General features: G+C 34.2%; 1 long non-coding RNA gene across 1 annotated transcript in view; it reads left to right on the forward strand.

The window, feature by feature from the left end:
- LOC309843725 overlaps nucleotides 1–16,967 on the forward strand; it is a 71,190-nt gene extending 54,223 nt beyond the window's left edge. The window contains exons 3-4 of the long non-coding RNA XR_014300312.1: nucleotides 16,534–16,584; nucleotides 16,694–16,967. This is a non-coding gene — a long non-coding RNA (uncharacterized lncRNA). The remainder of the gene's footprint in view (nucleotides 1–16,533; nucleotides 16,585–16,693) is intronic.
- The last annotated feature ends 751 nt before the right edge of the window (nucleotides 16,968–17,718 follow it).

The following is a 17,718-nucleotide window of genomic DNA, read 5'->3' on the forward strand; positions in this document are numbered from 1 at the left end:
AGTGCTGATCTTTCTTGGTTTGTCCTTTTCTTATTCCTTGGGATAATGTACTTTCCAGACTTCTTCATGTGTTCCTAGCAATGTAGTTATAGTGTCCTTGAATATTTCTCCCAGACTGAGCATTTCATCATATTTCTTGATCTTGCTTGCACATTATAACTTGGCCCATTTTCTGGAACATGACCTGTCCTGTTTGCTAGTATTTGAGGAATTTTTTCCTGGGTAATTGGCAAGATACATCAAACGTCAACCGTACTGCTAATAATTTTTGTAGTTTCTTTGCTTCTGATTTCTAATGATTGTCTTTTTCTTTTTCCACTGACCAGTTCTCTACTTGAAATCCTGTCTTTCTCCTGAGTAAGAACATTTTATTAGGCCTTGGACCCTAATTCTGTATCTGAGCCAGACTTTTCTGTCTATTCTCTGTACATCACTTACTTTAGACACTTCTGTGTCTTCTTGCTTCACCTCATAAGATGTGACCTTAGGTGGTGGGACATTACCTTCTGCCAAATTAGCCAAGAGAGATTCTAAGGTCTTTTCAGACTGTATCACCTTTTCAAAGGAACTCACTATAATCTGTTGTCCCAGTCCTCTACAATACATAAACTGACATCTCTAAGGTCACATATAGCTTTCTGTTTGGTGTATCCAATGGGCATTCGTTAGAGGTTGCCATTTGTTTTGATCCTTGATACATTTGTCTTCTCTAACCCAGTTTTTTGTTTTGTTTTGTTTTTTTGCTGGTTCTCACATATCTTCTCTGCTTCCTTCATGGTTTCTTCCACATGACACATCCTTTAAATGTTAGATTTTCTCAGTATTCTATCTTTAAATCATCTGTCATTTTAAAGACTCAGTGGGCAATCTTGTCCACTCTTATTCAATAGCTATATCCCCCAGCCATAATCCTATGCTTTGGATACATATACCCAACGTTTTGTCAACCATATATCATTACCTTGATCCTAATATTTTGAAAGCTGAATGTGTCATCTTCTCTTCCTAAACTTTCTGTTTAATCATCTTTCTTTTCCACAGTTCCTTTTATCTATCCAGCCATAAATTCTAATAATTTTAATATTTAAGTACTTCTTGAAATTTTCTGATCCTTTCACTTTTATCTTCATTACCTCAATTCACAATCACAATCACAAGACAATCACAAGAGTGTCCTTATTGATCTATCTGCCTCTAGTTTTGTCATCTCATCTTCAAGCACATCCTTTATAGAACTGCCAGAGAGATCTATTTAAGATGTCAATAACACTACCTCAGGCTGCTACAGAACCTTTTTACAACTTCCCTTTATCTACAGACTAAATTTCAAACTCTTTTGACAGTATATACCATCATCCATGATCTTACATACCCAGTTTCATCTCTTACGATCCACTACCTAAAACTCCGGCTTACAACATGGAACTACTTGTAGTTTTTTGCAGGTTTTGCATATTGGTACCTTTTGGTTCTGTGGTCCCATTAACTTCTCCTGCCTGGCTGATTTCCCCCTCTTACCACTCCCCATTACCAGTCATTTACTGTTGATCTTCTTTAGCTTAATATTGATTTCTGTATTTCTTCTGGAATGACTACTCTAACACAGGTATTCCTGTCCATGCTTCCTCTGCCATGGTGAGTTAGATGTCCTTCAGCTATTCCCCAAGGTATATAGTATATAGTCTTAAGTATCTGTTTAGTTATCATAACTTCTTTTGCATTTCCAATGTCCTACTACTAATCACAAATTCTGTTCAGTAAACGTTTGTGGGTTGTTTGATTTTCAAGTAAGTTTATTTCAGTAGGGAAGCAAGATGAATGCTGTTAGTCTCTTGGTACTTATTTTTCTCATTCTTAAGCATTTTACTAAATATTTTTGGAATAGTTATATTGGGAGATTTATTTTCTATGTGGAAGATGCAGTTTGAAAAAACTCAAGTAAAACTGAAATATTCCAAATAATATAAATTCGGTTTCTTTTTAAAGCCCATTTTCCACCTGTTAAAAGTAATAAATATTCATCATAATAGATGACCAGTCTTCTTTCCAACCATTATTTTAATTTCAAAGGAATCAAAAGGATATTCCTTTTCTTGAAAAGTTTGCTTTTATTTTTTATTATACTATCAACTCATTGTATGATTTTGGATGACTTGCTTAACGTTTCTATTTGTTTTTTGTTAAATACTAATATCTCCTAATAATTATTAGTTATCATGATGCGCAACTTAGAAATTCTGCTATTAAAGCTATTTTTTAGTAGTGTAGCATGATTAATATATACAATGTCTGTGTAATCCTTTAATTTTTTAATGTGATGCTATTTATTTATTAAATACCATTTGCTAAGCACAGCTCTCAAATGCCTTACGTATAACGCATTTAATCTCATGTTAGCCAATAAAGTATTATTATCTTCATTTTACAAATGAGCTAACTCAGATATGCAGTCATCAGGTTACTTGGTCAGACATACCTCTTTTGAACTGAATTGTGTCCCCCCACCTTCCAAATTAATGTGTTGATGCTTTAACCTCAGGGTAAATGTACTTGGAAATAAGGAAATAAGTAAGGCTAATAAGTCATAAGGTCAGAGCCTTCATCCAGTAGGACTGGGACCCTTGTAAGAAGAGGAAGAGACACCTAGGGATATGTGCATGCAGAAAGAAGGCCAGTGAGGACACAGCAAGAAGGCAGCCATCAACAAACCAGAGAGAGAGAGTAAGAGAGAGAGAGAGATTGCACCAGAAACCAACTCTGCTTGCAGCAATATTATAGGCTTTCAGCCTCTAGAACTATGAGAAAAGAAATTTCTGTTGTGTAAGCCACCCAGAATATCCTGTGTTAGTCTGCTATGGCAGCACTAACAGGCTAATATAATACCTGGCTAGCAAATAGCAGAGTAGAATTAAACCCATACAGGATGGCTTCAGAGTACATTCTCGGCTATTATACTGTCTTACAAAATTGCCTTGGCATTTCAAGTTCAATTAAAGAAAGTTCATAGTGGTTGTGTGTCAATAAATTTATTTGTTTATTTTCATATTTCTATTTCAAATGCATATTTTCTTTTCAGTAATTATTTAGTGTTTCCTGGAAAGCAATTTTGTACTATTTAGTAAATTCTTAAAGAAATCTATACCTTTTGTAAGAATATTTTTACCTTTGATATTATTTCTAAAATTAAATCCTTAATAAATAATCAAAAAGTTTGAAAAAAGTAACAGTGAATATCCCAGAAATACAAAGGATTATAAAGCAAATGCCATAAAAATTATATTTAATAAATTGGATAATCTAGAAGAAATGGATACACTCCTAGAAATATATAATATTTCAAAACTGAATCAGGAAGAAATAAAAAGTCTAAACAGACGAATTGCTAGTAATAAAATTGAAGAAGTATCAAAAAACTCCCAGCAAACAAAAGTCTAAGACAACATCAAAATAACAAATAATCTGATTGAAAATGGGCAAAAGATCTGCATAGACATTTTTCCAAAAAAGGCATACAGATAGCCAACATGAAAATATGCACATCACTAATCATGAGGGAAATATGAATCAAAACTATAAGATACCCCCTTTAGCTGTCCAAATGGCTAGAATCAGAAAGACTAGAAATGACAAGTGTTGGTGAGGTTGTGTAGAAAAAGGAACCCTCATGCACTGTTGATGAGAATGTAAATTGGGATAGGTACTACGCAAACATGGAGGTTCCACAAAAATTTAAAATAGAGGTATCATATGATCTAGTAATTTTACTACTGGATATTTACCCAAAGAAAATGCAAACATTAATTTGAAAAGATGTATGCACCCTATGTTTATTGCATCATTATTTCCAATAGGAAAGATAAAGAAGTAACCTATGTCCATTGATAGATGAATGGATAAAGACATGTGTATATATATAGATATCACAAAAATAGATATTATACATTATTGTATAATATACAACAATATAGCATATGCTATAATAATATGTAATTATATATATATAATATAATATTACTCAGCCATTAAAAGGGTGAGATCTTGCCATTTGTGACAACATGGATGGACCTAGAAGGTAAAATGTTAAGTAAAATAAGTCAGACTGTGAAAGACAATTACCATATGATTTCATTTATATGTGGAATCTAAAACACAACACAATTAATAAACAAAAAGCACAGACACTTAAATACAGAGACCAAACTGGTGGTTGTCAAAGGGGAGAAGGGTAGGGAGAGAATGGGAGTGAAGGGGTGAAGGGGAATGGGAGATACATGGTTACAGTTATGGAATTAATAGGTCACAGAGATGAAAAGCACAGCACAGGGAATATAGTTAGTGGTTTTGTAGTAGCATTGCATGGTGACAGATGGTAGCTACACTTGGGGTGAGCATAGAATTACGTATAGACTTGTCAAATCACTATATTGTACACCTGAAACTAATGTAACATTGTTTATCAACTACACTTCAATAAGAGATTTTGATAGTATTTAATTATCTAAATAATTAAATAGTTATTCAATGAATATACTGTAACTACTAAAAACCATTTTTGGAGACTTTTATTATATGAGAAATGCTTAGAATTTTGTATTTAAAAGGTTGCAGTATTATAAGGGCAGGGGGTTATGGGGGGTAGAGAGGGAAAAATGAAACAAGATGGGATAAGAAGGGAGACAAACCATAAGAGACTCTTTAGCTCAGAAAACAAACTGAGGGTTGCTGGGGGGAGAAAGGGGAGGGATAGGGTGACTGGGTTATGGACACTGGGGAGGGTATGTGCTATGGTGAGTGCTGTAAAATGTGTTAAGACTGATGATTCACAGACCTGTACCCTTGAAACAAATAATACATTATGTGTTAATAGAAAAAAAAGGTTGCAATATTATATATAGAACCATCCTAATTTTTTAAATTAACCATATATGTATGTAATATATGTACCTACACATACTATATACATATATGTGTATGCATGTATACTATATACTATATATATATGTGTGTGTAGGTAAGTATGTATGTATGTACCCATATATCCATACACAGATACATGGTAAAAAGAATGACAGGAAATATATTAACAGTTGTTATCTCTGGTGGTGATTTATGGGTGAATTTTATTTTTCTTCTTTATATTATATATATTTTTTACATATTTTTAATTTCTCATTGAATATAAAATAGCATGCTTATATTGTTTATTTAAAAAAATCCCAAGTCATATTATTTGAAAAATTTATTAGCTAGTTCAGTGGCTTTTCTGAGTAAATTTTCATTCCTCCAATTACACCACCCAGTTTATTGTCAGACAGCATCAGGCTAGTTTATGTTCTTAAGTTCTGGAACACTGATAGTTCCTTATTATTTCCAGTCAATGTTGTTTTTAAAACTAAACTCAAGGGGGCACTTCTGTGTTATTTGCTTCCTAAAACTGTACAGACTACAGGTGACAGAATCAGTGTTATCTACTTGGAAGGCCCTCTGTTACCCAGAAATCCTAGTTGCCATGATGCTAATGATGACCAAGAGTGTCTTAAATCATGGATGCCTACAAAAACCCATTTTCCTTTGTTCTCTCTGAATGTGATAGTGTTAGCCATTTAGCTTCTTAATAGGCACTGACTCCGTTGGAAGAGCGTGCTGCTCTTGTTCTCAGAATTGTGAGTTTGAGCCCTACATGGGGTGTAGAGATTACCTAAATAAATAAAACCTTAAAAAATAACAACTTAATAGGCTAAATAGCTAATTATTTAAATATTTGGGTTAAATTTGGCTATTTGGATAAAGTAGCTATGAAGAAGAACAAATACATTGCATTTAGAAATACAATTTTCATGATTCTGAACCCTAGAAAACAAGTTCTATATATATCAATTAAAATATCATCCCTAAAATAAAAATATAAAAATATTTTACTCCTTGCTTCTTCTGTATGGTATGTATATAAGTAAGTACTTTATTAAAATTTTGTAGTTCTGTATATTACTTACCTCCAGCATTCTAAATCCACAAACTCAATGCTACTTTATTACAGTTTTTAAAAATTCTAGAGCACTGTAAAAAAGAGAATGTGAAAGCAAAAAAAAAAAAAGAAGAAGAAAAGAAAGAACAATATAAAATAGGGAAGGAAATGAAAATAGGTTGGAGAGAAAATGGTGTGTGGGTGTGGTATATGTAAGATTAATCTCTAAGAATCTAACTAAAATTGCACGATTTAGTGTAATATGTTCAGGTGATTGGAAATATCACTTATCTTGCATTAACCAGGAAAATTCAATATGGATATGCAATCAGTTTTTCTTCCTTCCTTTTCCTCCCAATAGATGTATATATCTGTAGAGTTTATTTGGGAAGAGAAAGAAAAGGAAGAGAGAAAAACTATCCACATTTTAATACTCTGTGTTTCTAGGTATTCTAATCATGACTCTTTAAGTTAAAAAAAATCAAGAGATCATCTAACCATTTCACAGCTCAGTTATAGAAATGGGTTTTCTTCCTAAATTTATTGACTAGAGAGTACACATTCAAGAAAAACATAATGTATCAGATCTCTTCACGAAAACCTCAGGTTAACTGCATGGTTTTGAGCTTTTTGGAAACTTGTCAAAATAAATATCTTGGACATATCACATTATCAGTTGGAAATATTGACCATTAAGGAGTTGCCCCTTTGAAGTGAATTTTCATATAAAAACATGATTAAAATAGAAAGGGATAGGAGAGGGAAATGCTGAACCTGTTTGTACTCTATCTTCAAATTTGTTTCATTCAGTCATTCATATTTACTTGAGTGTTTATTAGTTATTAATCACCTTTTATTCTGATTTTGTTTGGGTATATTAATTTTTAAAATGGATTTTCCTTCATTACTTCAAATATTTGAGGTAGGATGTGTTACTTGGATTTAAGAGGATTTAAGTATGATAACTGGATGCATCACTTATTAACTTCCCAAATATAGCTCACCCAGTATGCAGTGAAGACATATACAATAAAATATTTCAATCAATGAAAGTGACTTATATTAAGAGAGGTTGGAGAAAAAACACATATGGAATTATTATATAAAAAGTATATAATCAAAGCAAGCATTTTTCAATGGAATATATGTTAAGACCTAAGGTTGCTTTTACTGTATGGAATTATCCTTTCCAATGGGAATTTTAAGGAGATTTTTAACTGGAACACAAGAAGAAAGGTAGCAGAAACTTCCAGGAACTTGGAACTAATAAGAGTACCTTTTCTTTACAAAATGAGTTCACACTCATGTTCTTAACAACACTATGAGATAGGCAATAAGAAAGCTAAACCAGAGATTTTAATTAGGGGGAGCAGCATGGGGTAGTGGTTTTTAAATTGTATTCTAGATCAGCGCTTCTCAAGTTTATTATGCACACATACCACCTCGGGATCTCTTCAGATGGTAGATACTATTCAGTTAGCCTGGGGTGGGGCCTGGGATTCTTCACTGCTGCTGTGCTCCCAGGTGATGCTGATGACCACTTTGAGGAAGGGCTTCAAAGGTTCTAGGACTGAGTTGTTACTGCTCTGGGTCTGGAAAGGAAGAAGTCCAATGGAAGTCCTTAAGGCTCTGGCATCACTTTGATTAGGCCATATATTGAATTGGCACATCGGATTTTATTTGAAGAATATTTTTGCTGCTATTTTTTTTTTTTCCTTATCGGTTGGTTTCAGAGTACTGGGGGAGGGGGGACTAAGTTTCTATCATGACTGCAGCAGTATGTCTCTTCAGTCTCACAGGATGTGTTTAGTCTTTAGTAAAGTAAATGAAATCAAAGACAAAAATCTCCAGGATAACTGCCAATACTGTCCATTTGATATTGTTTTTACTGTAAAACTGCTAATGAATGGTAGATTCAGTGGTTAGACCCACGTCTTCCAGGTTTGGGGTTCTTCTCAACATACCACATGTTTATTCATCGATTTCTGGAGGTCAGAAAACAAATACGGCCTATTTGTTCATAGTGAGTAATGAAAGAATCATTGGCTTTGCCAGAGGATTCCATTAAAAATATTAGAGACTAATAGCACATGCTGGAAATGAGGGTATGATGAGAGAGGAGAAAAAACTCTTTTCTCTTCATAGCTGATTCTTGAGTGAAAATTCAGGGTCAATGAATCATTAAAATTTTAAACTAGAAGGGATCTGGAAGATTTTCTAATTTGAACATATTTTTGCCCTCACAGAAGTAACCTGTTCCAAGGTCACCCAGATAGTAGAAAAGTTTGAATTAGGCTTTAGGTCTCCTGATATATGAATATTTCTGTACTTCTTTTAGTCCTGTAACAAACCTCCTGCTAGTACTGGTGATGTGAAGCCATTGTGGAAAGTTTCATACATTTGGTTTCTTCCATTATCGCCTCCCAGCTCCAACTCTCCTGCTAGACCTATTATTTGATAAAAATGATATAAATAGAAGCAAAGCAGCAGATACCAGCACCAACAGAAGCCAAAGAATACACAATGGGGAACTGAACATTGATCAGATTACAGAAGTCCTATTTCTTCTTCACAGTAGAAATCGACATCATCATGCCTGCTTCAGATTCTCTGGGGTTAGTGCATTCTGGTGCAGCACCCCTCACTGAGATACTGGGTCAAGGGTAGAATTTTATGATAAGGTAATGTGAAGCCACTGTTAACATACGAGATGGCATTGAAGGAGACTGACTGAATGCAATCAAAATTTTTTCCAATCCAGTAACAAAAATATTATTATTATACTAATGTACCAAAGTAGTCAATATTTACTGAGAGCATAGTATATAGTGAACTTTCTAAGTGTTTTATACATCTTATATCTTTTATTTCTGAAGTGCATGGAATTTCAAGTTCGTGGGTTGCTAGAGTGATAGTAAAAAGAGATGAAAAGGCCCACAATTAAGCTTTTACCAGATTGATTTTTTGTTGAATTTGCAGTTATTTGACTTAATGCTTCATATCATCTGGTTTCTTGGGCATCTGATGGACACACGTCTTGGCCAGGTCACTTTAGACCTCTCACTTTTTATTTAATCTTGTAATGTAGAGTCTGCGAATGATTCTGGTGCCTTTTTCTCTTTAAGACACATAGAACCATGTAAAACATTCAGTATTTTCTGTTTCTGTTCTTTTTCCATCCCACTTCAAGAACGAGTATAAACTAAGAAATCTTATTTTAGGTTTACTCATTCTCAATTCAGTACTTTTGACATTAATGCTTGAGATGGTCCAGATTTTGTTGTTATGGCCATCCCATTTTTTTATTAAGTTTTTTTTTTTTTAATTTTAATTCTAGTGTAGTTAACATACAGTGTTATTTTAGGTGCAGGTATACAACAATAGTGTGCAATCAAGAGTGATTCAACAATTCTGTATATTACTCAGTATGAAGATTCCTCAGAAATTAAAAATAGGGACATCAGGGTGGTTCAGTTGGTTAAGTGTCAACTCTTGGTTTTGGCTCAGGTCATGATCTCAGGGCAGTGGGATTGAGTTCCATGTCCATTTCCGTGCTCAGCACAGAGTCTACTTTTCCCTCTCCCTCTTTTCTTCCCCTGCTTTCTTTCTGTCTCTTCAATAAATAAATAAATAAATAAAATCTAAAAAAAAAAATCAAAAACAAAACTGCCTTATGATCTGGTAATCACTCTACTGGGTATTTATCCCCCTAATTACAAAAACACTAATTCAAAGGGATATATGCACCCCTATGTTTATTTCAGCATTATTTATAATAGCCAAATTATGGAAGCAACCCAAGTGTCCATCAACAGATGAATGGATAAAGAAGATACAGTATACATATTGTCATTGAATTTTAATTTTTTTATAGGAACACTAAGTGTCATTTTAACATATCAAAATAATTGCTTTTCATATATAGTCCCCTCCATTTTTAAATTTGAGTATCATTGACACACAGGATTTCATTAGGTTCAGGTATACAAATAAGTGATTTGACAACTTTATACATTATGCTATGTTCCCAAATCTGTTCATACATCTGCTCCATTTCATTGCTATTATGATATTGTTGACTGTTTCTTATACTCTGCTTTTTATTTCCATAACTTACTTGCTTCATAACTGGAGGCCTGTATTTCCCTCCTACTCATTTTGCCAAGGCCCCCCCACCCCTCTCCCTCTGGAAACCATCAAATTTGTTCACTATATTTATAGCTCTGATTCTGCTTTTTGTTTGTTTATTTATTTTTTAAAGATTCCATTTGTGAGTAGAATCATATGGTATGTGTCTTTCTCAGTCTGATTTATTTCATTTAGTTTAACACCCTTTGGATTTATCTATGTTGTCTCAAATGCATGATCTCATCCTTTCTATGCCTGTGTAATATTCCTCTGTGTGTGTGTGTGTGTGTGTGTGTGTGTACACCACATTTTCCTTATCCATTTGTTTATCGATGGACACATAAGTTATTTCCTTGTCTCGGTTATTATAAATAATGCTGCAATTATCATAGAGATGCATGTGTCTTTTCAAGTTAGTGTTCTTGTTTGCTGTGGGTAAATACCCAATAGTGCAATTATTGGATCATATGATATTTCTATTTTTAATTTTTTGAGGAATCCCATACATTTTCCATAGTGGCTATACCAATTTACATTCCTACCAACAGTGCATGAGCGTTCTCTTTTCTCTACATCCTCACTAACACTTGCGCTTTCTTGTCTTCTTGATTTTAGCCATTCTAACAGATTGTGGTTTTGATTTGCATTTCCCTGATGAGTGATGTTTAGCATCTTTTCATGTGTCTGTTGTCCATATGTATTTTTTGGAAAAATGTCTATTCAGGTCCTCTGCCCATTTTTTAACTGGATTGTTTTGTTTTGTCTTTTGCTATTAAATTGTATATGTTATTTATTTATTTTGAATTTAACCCCTTATCAGAAGTATCATTTGAAAATATCTTCTCCTACTCAGTAGGTTGTCCCCCGCTTCCTTTTAAATAGGCTCTATGCCCAATGTGGTTAAAACTTATGACCCTGAGATCAAGAGTCATGTGCTTCACTACCTGAGCCAGTCAGCCACCCTCAGTTGGTTGTCCTTCTGTTTTCTTGATGGTTTCTGTTTTTGTTCAAAAACCTTTTACTTTGATGTAGTCCAGATAGTTTATTTTTTCTTTTGTTTCCTTTCCCTTAGAAGACATATCTAGAAAAATGTTGCTATGGCTGATGTCAAAGCAGCTACTGCCTTTTCTAGAATTTTTATGGCTACATGTCTTACATTTAGGTCTTTAATCCACTTTGAGTTTATTTTTGTGTATGGTGTATAGAAAGTAGTCCAGTTTCATTATTTTATAGGTAGCTGTCCAGTTTTCCCCGCACCATTGATTTAAAGACTATTTCTTCCTCATTGTGTATTCTTGTCTGCTTTGTCATAGATTAATTGACCGTATAAATGTGGGTTTATTTCTGCTATCTCTATTCTGTTCTTAACATATAGAACTAAATTCTCTTTTTAATGCATTGTTTATCTGTTGGCTACAAATGCTAAACCTCAAATACCTCCTATATGTGTCCTCTGAAGGAAAGAGTTCTATGACATTGATAACCACTGTGTGAAGTCTATTACTAACCTGTCAGTACATCTATGTGCTCCCTATGTCTGGTATCCTGAGTGTTAGAGAATTTTGTCACTAACTACTCAGAGATCACACTTACCTCACAGATTAATGGCTAAGTTCCATAAGACTATTCCATTTCAGATATCCATGGCAAGTCTCAGGTTTCCATCTATATTTCTGAGCAGCCAGTTATAAATTCAGGGGATTCTCACAACCCCTCCTGAGATTTGATAATTTACTAGAAGGGCTCACAAAATGCAGGGAAAAAAATACTATTATTGGCCTATTATAAAAGAAAGAACTCAGTAACAGCCAAATGGAAGGGATGTATAGGGCAAGGTATAGGAGAAAAGACACAAAACTTCTGTGCCCTCTCCATGTATGCCACCCTTCTTGCACTGTGATGTGTTCGCCAACCCAGAAGCTCTTTGAACCCCATTGTTTACAGGTTTTTAGGGGTCCCATTAAATACCATTTAGAGGTATGATTGACTAAGTCATTGTCCATAGGTGATGCACTCAGTCTCTTAAATCCAAGGGTGGGGCTGAAAGTTTCAACTCTCTAATCACATGATTGGTGTATCTGGCAACCAGTCCCCATCCTGAAGCTGTGTAAGAACATACCAAAAGTCACCTTCTTAGCGTAAACTCAGGTTTGCTTGAAAGGAGATTTTTTATGAATTATAAAAGATAATGCTATTATCCCTATCACTAAGGAAATTCTAAAGATCTTAGAAAATCTGTGCCAGGAGCTATGGACAAGATTTCTTTCTTTTTTTTTTTTTTTTAAAGATTTCATTTACTTATTTGAAAGAGCACAAGAGGCGGAGGGTCAGAGGGAGAAGCAGAGTTCTTGCTGAGCAGGGAGTCCAATGTGGGACTTGATTCTGAGACTCCAGATCATGACCTGAGCTGAAGGCAGACACCCAACCAACTGAGCCACCCAGGTGACACTGTGGACAAAATTTCTTATCATAGGATAAGATAAGATTTCTTATCACACTAGAGTTTTAAGTTTCTAGGGTCAAGGGTCACTGAATACTTTTTTTATTGTTAAATTTTATTTTGCAAATATTCACATACACAAAAAAATACAAAGTTAATGAATGCAGCCACCATGCAGATTAACAAATGAAGTATCTGTGTATTTGAAGTCCTCTGTGTTTTCTGCTCTCATCATGGCCTACTTCTTTGCCTCTTCAGGGAGATCATTGGTGTTAACCTTCCAGTGCACTTGCAACACATGAACTACAAATACCCCTAAGCAATATGTGATCATATTCTCTTGTATGTTTTAAGAGCTTATGTAACTAATCTTATACCAGTGTGTTCTGTTATCTTGCTTTTTTCCCTTAACATTTATGTTCCTGAAAATTTTTCACATTGATATGTATAACTGTATTTTATTCCTTTTCTTTGCTGTATAGTATTATACTGTTTGAACATACCACAATTTATTCATACCTTTATTTGTGGATTTTTTTTTCTAATTTTCTACTCTTCTAAGTCTTTATACCCCATAATTTATTATGAATGAAAGGTAAACAGTACATACACTATTTAAGAATTTGATTAGGAATTTAATGATAGTAATTAACTTGGGGTGGAACATGGCTCCTGAATGCCCTTTTTTAGCACACAAACACTACTGTTTTGCAGAGTCTCTGCATTACCATCTAGGACAGGACTTAACTCATATTTATATTTGAGTAATTTATTAATGAGTCACAACTTTAATGGTTCATCTCCTATAGGAAAAACTTTGAGAATTGCTTTAAATACAGCAGTTGGCTTGTCGCTGTTATTACTCAGTGCTCCAAAAGACAGGCTCCCCATGGGTGCTGAAGGGCAAAGAAGACTTGTTGTCACTCCACTGTCCTGTATATGGGTATATGTTTTGCTTTTCTGGCATGGCTTAATTTAACCTACTAGAAAACCCACCCAATTGACTTAGATCTATTGGAGTCTCAATATTGAGTACAGACTGTGTGGAAAATACAAAACTGCCAATAAACAAAACAAAACTTCATCAGTGACTAGTTTCCTCCTTTCCCTATGTTTCCAAATTGTGCTGTAAATCAAATAGACAAATGTAGAAATTCAAATGCCTGTGATTTTTTTTTGTTATTTGGCATTTATCTCAGCAAATGAGGAGATGATGTCATATCACAAGAGAGGTGTGATGATAAGTGCGAAGACAAGTCATCCCTTAACAAGGGAAGATTAATGTGCTGTTCTAAAATGGAACTATTATATGTGCTGTTTACTCAAAAGGAGTATGAAAAGTGAACAAATGGAGCTGTCAGACAAAGTGCTGATGACATACAAAATATTGAAATAAACAGCTGATGATGCATGAAGCATTGGAAAACACATTGATACCCCTGTTGGCTTCATTGCTCATTTATTTCCATGTGATTGTCCTCTTCTGAATGTGTTAGAGCTTTTGCTTTGTTAATAGTCTTCCAGATTGGGTCTTCAGGGTGGCAAGGAGTCAAGGAGTTGGGCAATTTTCCATTGACTATAAATTAATAGAGTTAAGAAAGTAAAAGAACTCAAAAAAGACAAATAAGTTTTCATAGTTTACAAGGAATTGTTTTTGACTGAAAATTAATTATATCAGTCATCATGATTATAGAAGTGACTGGGTAGCTACTCAGAAATCTGTTTCTTTTTCTGTATACACGTGATGAACACTTTACTCAGCATTCTTTGTAGTTGAGTTAGGGCCATGTGCCTAGTTTAAACAAAGATGATGTGAAAGTAGGTGTTGAAAGTCAACTTTAGACTCAGTGCCTAAAATCTGCTGCGAGATCCTCCATTTGCTTGCTATGTGTGTCTGGAAGTGAAAGACCCCCAAAATGGCAAAACCACATAATGGAGGGAACTCAGATCCATGAGTCATCACTTGAAGAAGAAGACAGCCATGAAAGCTGCTCAATACGTTAGAACTCTCTATGCCTGAGAAACAAAACTTCACATGGGTGTTTGTTCAAGCAGTTAACATTTCTGTCATAATATAGTAAACAAGTTTCATTCAAATTAACATTTTTGTTTTAGATTATTTGTATGATCTACTAGTTTTTAGATTTCTTTAGTTAATATAACTTTAGTTGGATCTTCCCACAACTAAGTTGAGAGTTTTAAAACTTTTCTTATAAATATAGGACAAAATCATGAGACTTTGAAATGAACCAAAAAGATTGTCTAAGCACATTCTTCTGGGTTATCTTATTCCATGATTCCATGGATCTCTCTGTGCCTTTTGTTGTCTTTGAGCTAGTTTATAACGCTTGCAGTTGCAGATCACTAATAGCAATGCAAATGATTCTTGTCCATACACATACAAATGAATTTTGCCAGTGAAAATACAACCGATCTCTCTCACATTACATCCATTCCTCCCACAGAATAAGGCAATTTTGTATCTATTTACAAATGTATTTCAGTATCACTGCTTTATATTCGTGGTTTAATAATTTAATAAATTCGACTAAAAGTCTCTTAAAGGAGCTCTATGCAAATTAAATTATTAACAAACCAAAAATTGAGCATTACTAAAATTTGTAGAAAAATAATACATTTTAAACTCCTAAATACTTTAAGTGTACTTGACTTTAAAAGTTCTTATGGAAGCTAACTTAGAGGGGCATCTGGGTGACTCAGTCAGTTAAGCATCTGCCTTTGGCTCAGGTCATGATCCTGGGATTCTGGGGTTGAGCACCTCATCAGGCTCCCCATGTGATGGAAAGTCTGCTGCTCCTTCTCCCTGTCCCTGATGCTTCACCTGCTTATTCTCTCTCTGTCTCTCTCTCTGTTAAATAAATAAATAAAATCTTTAAAAAAAATAAAAATCTAACTTAGAAATGTTGTAAGAATTCAAGTTTATATAATAAAGATGGATCTTTTATAATTGAGAGTAGATCAATAATTTTGGCTTAAAAAGAGCTGTGTCTTCTCTGATTTACCAATGTTAAGTAAAGTAAGGTATTCTATCCTATTTAGGTTTTTTTTTTTTCCTATGCTTTTTCTTTTATTGATCACATAAACCAACATGATTATTATGTGAGGCTTAAGATTATAGACAAAGTAAATTGGTGTTCACCTGGAGTAATTTTTCGGACAAAAATTTATTTTGACAGTAATTATGTTTTATAACATGTCAGCTTGAAGAAAATTTCCAGGATCTGATGCTAGATTGGATGTATGATTATTGGAGGCCTAGAAAATTTCCAAGTGATCTTGTTACTAGTTATTAAGCATATTTGAAGTTCATATTCTTTATTCTCACTCGTATATGCTATCGAGAAGCCATATCTTTTGTGCTTGTTATTGGTTATGTTCATTTTTGCCCTTTAACGAAAGTATCTAAGATAATTATGTGACGTTAGAAAGTTGTATGATGTGTGTCCATGTGCTTTACTCACCTGCTAAAAGGCTTCCATATGACATTTATGAGCCATCCCCTAACCCCAGTTTTTTTCTGTGATTATTTGTTAAGCAGTTTAATTAATATGAATGATTGAAACTACACTGGGAGTATGATAACAGAGAAATGTAACTCTGTGTACTTTATAGAAAAAAGAGTGCTTTTGTTTTAAAGTAGCAGTGTTCAGGCTTTTTTTTTTTTTTTTTTTCTATTTCCCAAACTCGTTTCATTGAGTTTCATTGAAGATCCCAAGGAGCTTTAGCTTATGTGAGTTATATAGACCAGTATTTACATGTTAGGAATTAAAACAACTATATCTAATACTTGCATCTAAGAAAAGCTATGAAATGTGTTACAGTTTTAGCAAAGTTTACTCAATGAGTTTGCTTCTTTGGCTTATCAATTTGTCTTCACCTACAGTATGACTACCTTCTCTGTAGTCTACATAAATTAGCAGAGATTCTGTATTTTTCCTGAATAATTTTCTGTGTGTTCATTGACTTATTTCTCCATTAGGCAAAATGAAAAAAGGAAGAACAAAGATTCCTCATTTGTGAAAGAGGTAAGGTTTCTACAAGCATCCCACTTTCCATGTTTATTTTTATTTATTTTGAATTATTTATTTATTCATTTATTCATTTATTTTAGGATGTTATTTATTATTTTCCAGAGAGAGAGCGCCCAAAAGCAGGGGGAGTGGCAGGCAGCGGGAGAGGGAGAAGCGGGCTCTCCACTGAGCAGGGAGCCCAGTGTGGGACTCAATCCCAGGACCCTAGGAACATGACCCAAGCTGAAGACAGATGCTTGACTGAGCCACCCAGGCATCCCTCCATGTTTATTTTTAAGTGTTTTATTGTCACCGTACTTAAATAGGTAACTAAGTGAATGCTCCAGATCACCTCTTAAATATTTTGATTTTTGCTTTCCAAATTCAAGTCCTAAATGTAGAAAAAAATAAAATAAAAATTTCGGTATATTGTGTACTCCCGAACTATCTTTGGGATTTCCCAGAGGGTTCTTGAAAAAGCATAAATATTTATTCTTTTGCTTACAAAGAGGCTAGAACTAATTAGTTCTTTTTGCTACCCTGTTATAAGAGTTATGTGGGAAAAGCTGTTAAATTAGAAGGGACACTCAGTCTTCTCTAGGTTAAACTTGCAAAGGTAAAATGTTATTAATATCAATATTTCAGAAATATATGCTTTATTCGAAGTCTCTGGAAATTTGTCAGTGTTTTGTTTTCCATAATATGCTTTAACCTCTCATGAAGCACGGATCAAATTTCTTATGAAATAGTCTGTCAGGTTTTGTATAATTATCAGAGCTGTAGGCTGCTTTATGTGATGTTAGAAAGCAACAATGCTATATAGCATTATCTGTCACATTTCAGTTTTTACTTAAAATGTTTACTTCACCACAGCCTTCCTTTTATCCTACGAGTATGTTAAAAATGACAGCTGTCCAAGGGTTTCCCATGCCCTGTGTGTCTTTCTGGGAATGGGGAGATTTCAAGGCCTGACTGCTCTTTGACCTCTTCCAGATCTCAGGGCCATGTTCTCATGATGAACTTCGAGGGATGAGCAATGTTTCTTTCTGAAACAAAAATTAAGCCTTACTTACTGCTTTCTATAGAAGCGATGGATTGTCCCAAACACAGTGTTCCTCAGACTGTGACATAAACTCTCTGTGCACAGCTTCCAT

Source organism: Mustela nivalis, assembly GCF_964662115.1.
Source record: "Mustela nivalis genome assembly, chromosome: 1".
In the NCBI taxonomy this organism is placed as follows: domain Eukaryota; kingdom Metazoa; phylum Chordata; class Mammalia; order Carnivora; family Mustelidae; genus Mustela; species Mustela nivalis.